The following is an 11295-nucleotide window of genomic DNA, read 5'->3' on the forward strand; positions in this document are numbered from 1 at the left end:
CTCTGATGCTGGGAGGGATTGGGGGCATGAGGAGAAGGGGATGACAGAGGATGAGATGACTGGATGGCATCAGCGACTTGATGGATATGAGTCTGAGTGAACTCTGGGAGTTGGTGATGGACAGGGAGGCCTGGCGTGCTGCAATTCATGGGGTCACAAAGAGTCAGACACGACTGAGCAATTGAACTGAACTGAAGAACCCCTGTAGTGTATAGGTTAAAACTCCCATTATCCTCACTTCCCTTCTTTAACTTACACCCCTCTTCTCCCAGGCAGCCTCTTCTTCCCAGTCAGGCACATACTTCTTGGTTCCTTTCTCTTTTGGCTGGTGGAACAGTTACTTAGTTTTTTTCCCAACTGAAGGGGAGAGGAATAGGGGCTGTTCTGGTACATGCTCACTACTGTCACAGCTAAACTTTTTATCCATCACAATTCTCAGTCTGCTTCATTTGATATCTCATTATATTATTTGCTCCAAATCCTCCTCACCCACTCAAACTACCTTTTTAAGACTCAGCTTCACCTTCTTTGATGATATGAACAACTGGATCACTTTTTATCTCCTTCTGTGCCACTGACTCTCATCACCACATCACATCAGCCATCTGCCAGGACAACAGGCTCTGTGCCTCTTTTTCAGGTGACACTGGGCATCTCTGAGATCTCCAACTTTGTTTCCTTTTTCTAGACTAGTTGTTCTCTAACATATAACAGGATCACCTATGAAACTTATTAAAATAGGGACTGCTTGAGACCCACCCCAGAATTTGCATTTCCAGAAAGTTCCCAGCAGCTCTTGCTGCTGTTCAGGAACCATCCTTTAAGAGCCACTACTCCAGACCCAGCCTGTTTCTTTAACTTCATTTTCCTCCCCTCCCTTCTCTTCAGTGATACCTTTAATTTTTTCTTAACTTTCCTTTATCAGCAGGTCCACTAGCCTGCTCCTGAAAGTGAAATGAAAGTCACTCAGTCGCGTCCGACTCTTTGTGACCCCATGAACTCTACAGTCCATGAATTCTCCAGACCAGAACACTCTGGGGTGGGTAGCTGCTGGGTACATTTAATTCTGTCCTGGCCCCTACCTGTGCAATGCTGTAAGTCACTATTTCAACACCCTGATACTCCAGACTTCCTTGTGTAGCATCCAGTTAGTCAACCCAGAATAATCCTTAGTCTGCTTTCCCCAGTTTTTTCTCCTTAAGATCACATGTCTTTAAAGTAGTTATGGAACCATGCTACTTGGCCTACTATAGTTCATGTCAGCTAACTTCACCTGGGTACTTAGAACTTTGCTCACTGCCAAACAATTTTTCTCCCAAAATGTACTGGACAAGCCAAGGCTCAGAATATCTGTCCATGTTAGATGCAACCACAAGTCAGGCTCAAAGCATTCCACTGATCTGAGAAACTCTTGTTAATAATCAATCTCCACAGTTATTTTTCACTTTGCATATATCTAAGGTATTGCCACATGTCTCCCTTGGCATTTTTTTTACTTCCCAGAAATCATGGTAATAACCAAAGGGTTTCTGAGACATTTTACCCTTTTGAGTGACCTTGCAAGGAGTTATTTAGCTTTGATACCCAGCAGCACCAATTGCTGCTTCAAGGTCTGGGTAGCATTCAAATCCCATCAGCCCCAAGGCTGAACAGGAAGGGAATGTCAGATAAGGCCTCTAACACTCCAGTCTTCTTTAGACATCTGTGTGAGCTCACCAAGAAAACACCCATCTGAATTTATACATCCTTACTCATTCAGTATTCATTTGACTTAATTTAAGCACTGTCCAGGTTCTCAGATCAGCAGTTTTGATACCATACTCATGAAGTGGAAGTCAGAGGATATTTCCATAAATATCTCGGTGATGTTAAAGTATAAAGTGTGGTATAAAGGTTATATAACAGACCACACATAGGGTTGATATAAAGCATTCATAAGAAACCCTGTCAGGACCACAATGCACGCTGCAGAGGCCCTGCTCTTGGAAAGCCCTGTGCAAATACCACAGTTCCCTCTTCCTGGACCTCCATGGCTGTTTGCCCAGTCGATAACAATAGTCTCTCAGTGTTAGGCCTGTCCCATGGCCAGCAAAGACTATGTTGTTTCTCTAGATTCTAAACTGATTGGCACAGGGCTGCTCTTGGTCGATCTGGCCTCACAAAGTGTTGCATAAGCTCCAGGCCAATTCTTCCGGGAAGGGCTCTGCCACATTTCTTTTTTTTTTAATGTATTTTAATTAATTAATTCAGCTATGCCATGTCTTTTTTTTAAAGTTGTGGCATGCAAACTCTCAGCTGTAGCATGCGGAATCTAGTTCTCTGACCAGGGATTGAACCCAGGCCCCTTCCATTGGGAGCTTGGAGTCTTAACCACTTACTGGATCCCCAGGTGAGTCATGGCTCTGCCATTTCTAGCATGCGAAACAGCAAACCACTCTGCAAACCGTATGTTCCTATCTGGACAGATCAACCCAAGTGAGACGGGATTAAATAACCCCCAAAGATCTCTGAAAGGGTAATAATATTACAGAAGAGTGAGAAGAGATGAGAAGCCTGCCTATCTGGCCTGCTTATGATATGTGTAGCCTCTATTACTTTTCTCTTGCTGCTATAACAAATTACCATTAACTCAGTGGCTTAAAACAGACAAATGTATTACTTTACAATTGTGTATGTCAGAAACCCCATATGGTCTCTCTGGGCTGCAATCCAGACATTGGCTTGGATGCCTTCACCTGGAGGCTCCAGGGGAGGAGCAGCTCACTTGCCTCTTTCAGCTTCTAGATGCCACCTGCACTCCTTGGCTCATGGCGCCACCCGTCTTCAAAGCCAGCAATAGCAGGTCAGGTTCCTTTTCACTTTGCTCCCCTCTGCTCCTCTGTCCATAGTCATGTCTCTCTCTGACCACAGCTGGGGAAGATTCTCTGATCTAAGGGCCCAAAGGATTAGATTGCATCCATCTAAATAAGCCAGGCTAAGCTCCTCATCAAGGTTCTTCATCACATTATGAAGTCTCTTTTGCTGTGTAAGGTAACACTCACAGGTTCCAGGGATTAGGACGTAGAGATCTTCGGGGCCATTATCCTGCTTGCCCTTTGAACCGAGCCCTGGTGTCTATGAACAAGTCATTCGTCCTTTTTAAAAATCAGCGACAGGCCAGGTGTTTTCCAAGGCCCCCTTTCTGCTCTTCTTTTTTATGAATTCCTGATCTCATTATTTATTATGTTTTGGCTGTGCTGGGTCTTTCTCTGGTTGCAGCGATTGGGGGCTACTCTCTAGTTGCAGTACGCAGGCTTCGCGTTGCAGTGGCTTCTCTTGTGGAGCACAGGTTCGAGGCACTAAGGCTTTAGTAGCTGTGGCTCCTGGGCTCTAGAGCACAGGCTTGAGAGTTGTGGCACATAAGCTTAGCTGCTCCGTGGCATTTGGGATCTTCCTGGACCACATTCATACCTGTGTTTCCTGCACTGGCAGATGGATTCTTTACTCTGAGCCACCAGGGAAACCCTGCTCTTACTTTCCAGACTCCTCATCTCCTGTCCTAGTCATGGGTATCCTCACTTTCTGGGGGAAATGACCTCCAACTTGCCTTGTCTGAGTTAAGTTTAACCTTGGGATAATAATGTCCTTTTTTCCCCCAGCTAGTAACACCTCTGATTGCTATTTCTCTTTATTTTTTCCATGTAGAACTACTGAATCTTCATACAAATGCTTTCTCTATTCTCCGTGAAAAAACTGTTTAATTCAGAAATGTCTTGGCCAGTTAAACATTCATCGTTCCTCTGGGTGAAAATGAACACTGTACCAGCCCTCACATAACACTGGTTTAGTCAGCCGTGGAACAAATGTTTAATGTGTTCCTGCTGTATTGCAGGCCTTGCATTAAAAACTAATCTAATGGTGAAAATGACACTATCTCTATATTAAAAGAACAGCAAGGCTAGTAGTGGGGCATGCAGGAGACAGGACATTTCAGAGCAGCATGGTAAGTGCTGCTGTAAGCAAGCTCAGGGCCTCTAATGTCCCACTAAGGAAGAAAGGGGAGTTCCCTGAAACTAAAAAAAAAAAAGCAGGAGGGCCCCAGTGAAGGTGAGAGTGAGGTGATGAGAGAAGGGTGGGAGATCCCCAAAGCCTGAGGAAACAGTGTTCACAAAAGCCTAGAGAGACTGCAAAAAAAAAAAACTAGAGAGACTGCAGATTGTAGATAATTTCAGCATTGCTGGAGCAGGGTGTTTGAGGTGGGAAGGTGGTGAGGGTTGATGGCAGTCAGCTGAAAACCTTGTTTACCTGTTAAGGAGCTGGAATTTATCCTGAGGGCAACGTGGAAGCATTGAAATGTTTAAGCCTGAAGTTGGCATAATCAGCTTTGCCTTTTTTTCTTGGAGACTCTTAACTGGGAGCTTGATCCAAGAGCACCTGTGTTTTAGCGGCAGTCACATAATCACGTGGGCTTTCCATGAAGAACTTCGGAGGTAGAGGCACAGCAGCAGGAAGAAGCCTGTGTACTCAGTGCCACTTGCCTCTGAATCTGGCTGCTCATAATCTAAGAATAAAGCACTAGAAATACTATGTAAGCAAAATGAGCCCTCCCTTAAGCAGAGCAGGGATGTGGTCCCTCTCCAGTTGACTGCAGCCCTTTGGATCAGGTCTGAGCTCTCTGCATGGACCACTGGATTCTCTGCAGTGCCTAGAATGAACCGTGCTCCAGTCACCTTTGGGCACTGGACTAGCAGCCTCTTCCTTCCCCACTTAAGTGTCAGAGTAGCTCTTACTCTTCCTTCAAGACTCACCTCCATTGTGTCCTGTAGGTGTGAGTAGCTGCCTGCATGTGTGTGCTCAGTCGTGTCCAACTCTGTGCCACTCCTTGGACTATAGCCCGCCAGGCTCCTCTGTCCATGGGATTCTCCAAGCAAGAATACTGGAGTGGGTTGCCATACCCTCCTCCAGGGGACCTTCCTGACCCAGGGATCAGAACCCACGTCATCTTGCATCATCCTGCATGGGCAGGCAAATTCTTTACCACTGTGTCACCTGGGAAGCCCTGTGTCCTGTCGGTAAACCATTTCAAATCCTCTCAATCCAGCCTCCAAGATCGAGCAAGGGCTCCACTTCAGTGAAGTGTTCTGCATTCTTCTGTTTTGTGGTTATCACACTATGCTCTCCTATCCGTATTCAGGTGCTTCAGCCCTCCCCCACCCACCACCACTACAAAAGCTAGAGGAGAAGCCTTGTAATTACACAGATCTGGGGACTTCCTGGTGGTACAGTGGTTAAGACTCTGCCTTGCACACTTAGCCAATACAGGGAGTGCAGGTTCAATCCCTGGTCGGGGAACTAAGATTCCACATGCCATAGGGTGCGGCTAAAAAGAACAAAAAACAAACTAGATCTGGATATGCACCATTTATAACCAATGCAGGATACTGAGCAAGGTGAACACTACCTTAGCATAGTGAAAGTGAAAAGAAAGTGAAGTCGCTCAGTCGTGTCCGACTCTGCGTCCCCATGGAGTGTAGCCTACAAGGCTTCTCTGCCCGTGGGATTCTCCAGGCAAGTATACAGGAGTGGGTTGCCATTTCCTCTTCCAGCGGATCTTCCTGACCCAAGGATCCAGCCCGGCTCTCCCACAATGCAGGTGGCCACTTTACCATCTGAGCCACCAGGGAAGCCCTTCTATAGCAGTCCCCAGATATCAATTAACAAGAAACCAGTTCAAAGATATGTCGGTGAAAGGGACAGGACTTCCTCATCTCACCAGAGGTGCACATGGGAATTAATGGTTCTGGACCTACCGTAACCCTGCACAGCTTCTCCCTCACACTTACCTTTTGCTGGGCAGCAGTAACTGGGCAGAGGAGGAAACGACACGCATGCAAACTTTGCAAGTCGCAAGGCACTGGTGAGAGAGTTGATTATTTCCATCCGGAGGCGCCATCACCTGGGTGGAGGACACTGAAATGGCAGAGCACTGAGGGGAGAAGGCTGCTGGGGTGGGTGGTTCCGAGATGGGAAACGATGCCCACCTGAGGACGCCCTCCCAAGGTCCAGGGAAAAGTCCTTGCTTGCCCCTGAAAAAGAATGGCTCAAAGGATATGTGTTCACTGTGCAGAAAAATATCAGGAAGTGTCAGAAAAATTTGACAGATGAGGTACTCAGGGTCCCCAAACTTTCTTACAGTTGATGTTCTTAATGTTGCAGTAATTTTTTAAACATAACCACTAGGCCAAAAGAAACACCAAACAGTTCCTATTATTTGGTTAGATCCAAATGACTTAATAGTAGTAGTTGTGTGATGTCTGAGAGTTATCCTTGTGTATCTCTTAATGATTCAGAATATCCCACACCATCCCATAGAGTTAGCTTCAGCATCTGGGTGGGCCTTGGCACACACTTTGGGGACTACATTACCAAGGCAACAGCAGCCTTCTTTTTGAGGACCAGGGTTCTCTGAAGCATCCATTCCAGACAGGACAAAGATTCATCAAAGGGGTTTTGATTTCCCCCACTTCAGAGTAACCAAGGGCTTTCCCTGAGGAACAGAATAGGATGGAGCCTATCCTGGGAATTAACATTGAAATTGCTGGTTTTCTTTCTCTCTCCCTCTACCAGCAAGGACTCCTTGAGGGCAAAGATATGGTCTGCATCTCCTACTCTTTCCCTAGAACTGTGACCAGTGTAACATGGGGACTCAGTACAGACACACCTGCCTTTCTCTCACTTTGCAGATGCGTATTGTGTATTTTTACAACTGGAAGGTTCATGGCAGCCCTGCATTGAGCAAGCCACTTGGTGACATTTTCCTACCAGCATTGCTCACTCTGTGTCTTCATGTCACATTTTGGTAATTCTTGCAATATTTCAAACTTTTTCATCATTATATGTTATGGTGGCCTGTGATCCGTGATCGTTATTGTTACTACAACTCCCTGAATGCTCAGATGATGGTTAGCATTTTTTAGCAACAAAGCATTTTAAAATTAATGTATGTACATTGTTTTTCTAGATATAATGCTATTGCACACTTAGCAAACTGTAGTATAGTTTAAACATAACCTTTATATGCACCAGGAAACCAAAGAATTCGCTTGACTCACTTTATTGTTGTATTTGCTCTATCGTAGAGTCTGGAACCAAATCCTCAGTATCTCCAAGGTACGCCTGTACATTTTTGTTGATTGAATGGTTATACCTGTTTCACCTTCCACTGTTTTCTTAGAAGATAAGCATTGACATGTCTTAGCTGTAACTCAAGGTTCTTTCCTGAAATGTCATCCAAAAAAAAAAAAAGGAAAATATAATTAAAAGTTTCAAAGCCAGCACCAAAGACCTGATGGGAGCTTAAAATTCCATCTGTTCTCCACCCTAAGCAAGACATAAGGGGAAAGGTGATCGAGGAGTCCAAACACAGGAAAAAGAAAGATGGACATTACTTTGATGTTTTTATTATTTAAAATTGTGGGGTCTTTTTTGATGCTTTTAAATAATTGCTAAATTACTGGGGTGATTTGGGTACTAGCTATGAGACAGAGGAATACATTAATCTCCCTTTGAGAGGCAGCTGACGGCAATATCTCAGGTTTTCATGCTCTTCCGGAACCTTCCTACTTTCCATTGAGAGGGACAGTCTGTTTCTCCTTCTTTCGTTCTGTGTAGAACTTCATGGCTGCCCCAACTAATGGAATGCAGTGAAAACAAACCTGCATACATTTCTAAGACAAGTTGTAAAAGGCTATACAGCTTCCATCTGGTTCAGTCTCTCACTCGTGGGATACTTGCCTTGGAAGCCAGCCCCAGGCTGTGGGAAAGACAAGACAGTCATGTGGAGAGGCCCATGCAGACAGCAACCGGGTCCCCAGCTGACAGCCAGCCTCAACTGCCACATAACGGGAGTGAGCCCTCCGGAGCACGCAGGCTCCCAGCCTCCAAATTTCTCCAGATTATGCTGAGTGGAGCAGATGTCAGTCATCCTCTTCCTCAAATGCAGATTCAGGAGCAAACAAAATGCTGGGATGGGCTTTTGTTTGTTTTGCAGCTCCATACTGCCTATAGGAATCTTAGTTCCCCAACCAGGAATCCGACCCGTGCCCCTTGCAGCTGGAAGCATGAATTCCACCAGGGAATTCCCCAAAACTGTGGTTGTTTAAGCCGCCAGTGTTGGCATATTTATTATGCAGCCTCAACCCAAAAATATTTTTTACCACTGTATTTGAAAAATGTAGGACTTCCCGGGTGGCTCAGTGGTAAAGAACCTGTCTACTAATGCAGTAGACTCAGGTTCGATCCCTGAGTTGAAAATGGCAGCTCACTCCAGTATTCTTGCCTGGAAAATCCCATGGACAGAAGAGCCTGGTGGGCTACAGTTGATGGGGTTGCAAAGAGTTGGACACGATTGAGTGACTAAATAACGACATTTGAAAAGTGTATACATGGTGTAGTAAGGAAAACAGAACTCTGAACATAGAATGCCTGGGTTCCAATGCTAGCTCCAATATTTACTACTCTCAACCTTGGGTAAATTACTTAACCTCATGCCTCTTTCCTTATCTGTAAAATGGAGGTAATAAGAGTCCCTGCTTCATAGGGATGACGCTAATTATTTAGGGGACTTAAGATGTGCAAAGTGTTTGGAACTGTGCCCACTATGAAATAAGCTCTAAATAAGGATTAGATTAGCAGCAGCCGCAGGACTAGAAAAGGTCAGTTTTCATTCCAATCCCAAAGAAAGGCAATGCCAAAGAATGTTCAAACTACTGCACAATTTCACTCATTTCACATGCTAGCAAGATAAGGCTCCAAATTTTTCAAGCTAAGCTTCACCAGTACATGAACTGAGAACTTCCAGATGTACAAGCTGGATTTAGAAAAGGCAAATTTGCAACACCTGTTCCATCATGGAAAAGGCAAGGGAATTCCAGAAAAACATCTATTTCTGCTTCATTGACTACGCTAAAGCCTTTGACTGTGTGGATCACAACAAACTATAGAAAATTCTTAAACAGATGGGAATACTAGACTACCTTACCTGCTTCCTGAGAAATCTGTATTCAGGTCAAGAAACAATCATTAGAACTGGACATGGAAGAACAGACTGGTTCAAAATTGGGAAAGAAATACGTCAAGTCTGTATATTGTCATCCTGCTTATTTAATGTATATGCAGAGTACATCATGCAAAATGCCAGACTGCATGAATCCCAAGCTCATATCGTGATTGTCAGGAGAAATATCAACAACCTCAGATATACAGATGATACCACTCTAATGGTAGAAAGTGAAGAGAAAATAAAGAGCCTCTTGATGAAAGTGAAAGAGGAGAGTGCAAAAGCTGCCTTAAAACTCAACATTCATAAAACTAAGATCATGCCATCCAGTCCCATCACTTCATGGCAAATAGATGGGCAAAAAAGTGGAAACACTGGCAGATTTTATTTTCTTGGGTTCCAAAATCACTGCAAGCAGTGACTTAAGCCATGAAATTAAAAGACAGTTGCTCCTTGGAAGGAAAGCTATGACAAACTTAGACAGCATAATAAAAAGCAGAGCTACCACTTTGCCAACAAAGATTCGTGTAGTCAAAGCTATGGTTTTTTTCCAGTAGTTATGTACGAATGTGAGAGTTGGACCATAAAGAAGGCTGAGCACCAAAAAATTGATGCTTCGATTTGTGGTGCTGGAGAAGACTCTTCAGAGTCCCTTGGACAGCAAAGAGATCCAACCAGTCCATCTTAAAGGAAGTCAACCCTGAATGTTCATTGAAAGGACTGATGCTGAAGCTGAAGCTCCAATCCTCTGGCCACCTGATGCAAAGAGCCAACTCATTGGAAAAGACCCTGATTCTGGGAAAGATTGAAGGCAAAAGGAGAAGAATGACAGAGGATGAGATGGTTGGATGGCATCACCGACTTGATGGACATGAGTTTGAGCAAGCTCTGGGAGATAGTGAAGGACTGGGAAGCCTGGAGTGCTGCAGTCCATGGGGTCGCAAAGAGACAGACATGACTTAGCAATTGAACAAGGATTAGATATTGCTGTGGTAGTGATAATGGTTTTATAGTTGGTAATCTTGGTGTGTTCAACAGAATTCTTAGACCCCAGTGACTCTGGCTTCCTGGAATCCTGTCATTTGCTTTTAGTCAACTATGGCAAAGACAAAGAAATTTTGCAGGTGTGCAGTCCCTAAAACCAACTTTAAGTGAATCAAAAGGGAGATTCTTCTAGATGGACCTCACCTAATGAGGTGAGCTCTTTAAAAGAGAATCTAGAGATCAGACCCTCTTGCTAGCCTTGAAGAAGCCAGCCACAAGGAGTGCAACAACCGTGAGGAAATGAGTTAACCACCACGTGAGTGTGGAAAGTGCAGCCTCAGGAGAAAGTGCAGCCCCTGCTGACATATTGATGGGAGTCAGAAGCCTAGCAGAAGATCCAGGTAGGAAATCATACATGACTCCCGACCCATGGAAACTGTGAGCCAATAAACAGATGTTGTCTTAAGCAAACTAAGTTTGTGCTAATGTTGCTCAGCAATTAAAATAAATAAATAAATATAACTATATATATATATATAGTTAAGGACCTCCCTGCCGGTCCAGTGTTTAAGACTCTATGTTTCAACTGCAAAGGGTATGGGTTTGACCCCTGGTTGGAAAGCTAAGATCCCACGTGCTGTGGCTCAGATGGTAAAGCGTCTGTCTACAATGCGGGAGACCTGGGTTCGATCTCTGGATCGGGAAGATCCCCTGGAGAAGGAAATGGCAATCCACTCCAGTACTATTGCCTGGAAAATCCCATGGACAGAGGAGCCAGGTAGGCTACAGTCCATGGGGTCGCTAAGAGTCGGACACAACTGAGCAACTTCACTTTAACTTTCACATGCTGTGCAGCACGGCCAAAAATAAGTAAGATTTATGACCCAGAGAGATGTCATGGGGAGGGAGGTGGGAGGGGGGTTCATGTTTGGGAACGCATGTACACCCGTGGTGGATTCATGTCAATGTATGGCAAAACCAATACAGTATTGTAAAGTAAAATAAAGTAAAAATTAAATTAAAAAATAAATAAATAAAATAAATATTTGCACTTAAAAAAATAAATAAATAATAAAATAAATTAAAAATAAAAAATAAAATAAAATAAATTAAAAAAACAAATATAATTAGTAAAAATTCAAACCATAAAAAAGTACATACAATGAAAAGTAGATTTTTCTACCATTGTAGACATTCACCTTCCTCGGAGGCAACCACTAGGAAGAACTTGGCCCTCCTCATTCCAGAAATTTTCTATGCATGTGAAAATGTCT

Source organism: Capra hircus, chromosome 20 (assembly GCF_001704415.2).
Source record: "Capra hircus breed San Clemente chromosome 20, ASM170441v1, whole genome shotgun sequence".
In the NCBI taxonomy this organism is placed as follows: Eukaryota; Metazoa; Chordata; class Mammalia; order Artiodactyla; family Bovidae; genus Capra; species Capra hircus.